Here is a 2,527-nt window from a genome sequence, read left to right as displayed (position 1 = left end):
GGGCGATTCCGGCCGACATGGTGCGCAAAGAAGTGGTTTCAAATGGTTTCAAGAAGTGCGCCATCAGCAATTGCTTAGATGGCACCGAAGACGATTGCGTCTTTGAGAGCGGCGACGAAGCCTCGGATGGCAGCAGCGACAGTGGCGAGTCTGGCGATGATTGAGTGAACCGGAATCGGCGCTGACAACGTTGCGGCGATCGTTTTGAAATAAAGTTATCCTGTAAACGAAATTGTGACTGTGCAATTGTGGCTTCCTAAACGAGTTTTTTTCAGGTAAGCATGTGGGTTATACGCGAGGATTTTTTTTTTCTTTTTTCGGGGAGTTCAAAGTTAGGGGTGCGGGTTATATGCGAGAAAATACGGTATGCTAGAAGATCTAGCACACACTCATAGTACACCTATACACATACTCCACACAATGACATTCCTATAATTTTTTTAACCTAACAGAATTTTTTTTAATTCTCGTTAGTTGTCACCTACTCTTGCTGCATGGAAATTCTCATTGTGGAAATAAAAAAATAAATTAGCAAGACTAAAATTTTGAAAACAAAACATGTCATTGTGTGCAGGGATGTGCAAGGAGTGTAACAAAACAAACGGGGTAAAAATATTCAAAGTGGTTGTTGAGATATCGGCATTGCAAGGTGACCTTGGTAGTGAAAAAGAAGTTGCGAGAAAAAGCTGTTCAAAGTTTTGAGTCACGTTTATTGGCTTAGAAACCACCGGCCTTGTAGTTGGTCGAGTCGGGTCTGTCTCTCTTCTTCTTTGACTTGTTTTCCTTGTCTTCATGGGCTTTCTGCGCCCTCTTCTTGCGCAAGGCATCTTTTTTGGCTGCTCTACGGAGTCCATGTCCTGCAGGCTGCACACCAAGTGAGGTGCAGAACTCTCGGTACGCACGAAGGGTGCCACTATTGAACCGGCACACTGCCTCGCTTACAGCAGTCTCTACTGCAATCAGGGAGGCATGTTTGTCCTTCGGCATGATGGACCAGATGACAGAGTGCAGGCTTTCTGAAGCATTTTGAGTTTTTTTTCCTTGCAACGCTCGAGCAACTGCGGCTCGGAGAGGCGCTTGAAAACTGGCAACATGGCAGCAGCCACGTGTGGCTTCAGCTTGTACTTGTGAGCAGGCTGCGGTTCATCCTTAGCTTCTGCTGCTCGATGCCTGCACCAACTGGTCGGCCCCGCAGGACAGAGCTCGTGGTGCGGTTCTTCGTCTGTGGAGGTGATATGGTGAAATGTGGCCATGACCGCCCTCTGCATGTCTTGCACGTTGTCGCTCCCTCTCAGGGCCTGTTCATAATAGCTGGTCAGCCGCTTGATTAGGTCTAGCGTCAAGCCCCCTCGGCCGCCAAGTGGTTGGTCCCTGTCGCTCTTTGTGACCACGGAACGCAGGTTCATGCCCATCCTTTTTTCCACGTGATTTACGCAGTCCTCCTTAGTAAACTGGATGAAACCGTACGTTCTGTCTTCGCACAGCGTCCAGTATGTGCGGCAGTCTCCATCGCACACGATGGTTGTGTAACGAAGACCATACTTTTCCAGAGAACGACGGAAGAGCACAAGTGCGGCCTCCACCTCCATCTTTCCAGACTTCACGTCTGTGTTCTTTTGACACTGGTGCGTCTGCCTCCACTCATTGTAGTTACTGTCACCTGGCTTCGGGCCCAACGTGCACCCATGGCAGTAGTTCGAGAGAACCACAAAGTCCAGCACTAGGCCACTGTAAAATTCGATCACAGCCCCTACGCCAATGTGGCTAGTGTGCCCCCGGGTCATCCAAGTCCCATCATATATGACTGTGATGTTCTTTGTGTATGTTGGGTCCATGTCAGTGTAGATGCCTTTCACAGTTTCAGCAGCATCAGCGCACACGTTAGTGGCAAATTTGCTTGCAGCTGGCCCGAATTTCACTTTCAGGTGCCCCTGAAACGTCTTCTGATGGAGGCCCCTATACGACACATTCATCACGAACCAAAAATCCGTAAGTGCAGTAGCACCTTCCCCTATGCTCTTTATGGCCTGAGTAGACCTCAAATTCACCTCCAAGGCCCGGCTTCCTTCTCTTGGCGACGACCACTGAGCTTCTGCGGCTCCGCATGCGGAACAACGTAAAGTCATCTTTACGGCAAGGCCAAGCCTGGTTTCTGGCACTACCTCAGTAGCCGGTTGAAAACACTGATGGCCCAGCGTTTTACTGAGCAGTGAATTCAGAGCAGAAATTTGCACAAGAAACTCGAGTCCGCCGCCGCTGAACTTCCTCCGTCGGCCGTCAGCCGAAACTTGCGTTCGGTTGCCGGCACAGAACAAAGGGACTCGCGAACAGTGGCGGCAGTCACATTGAGCTCCTCCGACGAAATGAACTCAGGTTCCAGATGCACTTGAATACCGTAAAATCCCGAGCAAGCGCCCCCCCTGTGGTAACAGATAATTTGAGGAATTTTTGAGGGGGGCCCTTGCTCGGTCATCGACCGAAATTCAAAATGGCGGCGTATTATCCCGAGCAAGCGCCCCCCTCCCCC

General features: G+C 50.2%; 1 pseudogene; it reads right to left on the bottom strand.

Moving 5' to 3' along the window:
• Positions 1–576: 576 nt before the first annotated feature.
• On the bottom strand, positions 577–2,215 carry LOC144175573 (uncharacterized; annotated as a pseudogene).
• Positions 2,216–2,527: the final 312 nt, after the last annotated feature.

Source organism: Haemaphysalis longicornis, unplaced genomic scaffold (genome assembly GCF_048455015.1).
Source record: "Haemaphysalis longicornis isolate Haplotype H1 unplaced genomic scaffold, Haemaphysalis longicornis Haplotype H1 scaffold_3, whole genome shotgun sequence".
Classification (NCBI taxonomy): Eukaryota; Metazoa; Arthropoda; class Arachnida; order Ixodida; family Ixodidae; genus Haemaphysalis; species Haemaphysalis longicornis.
Note: the sequence above shows the minus strand (reverse complement) of the source record. Positions and strands in the feature narration are given on the sequence as shown.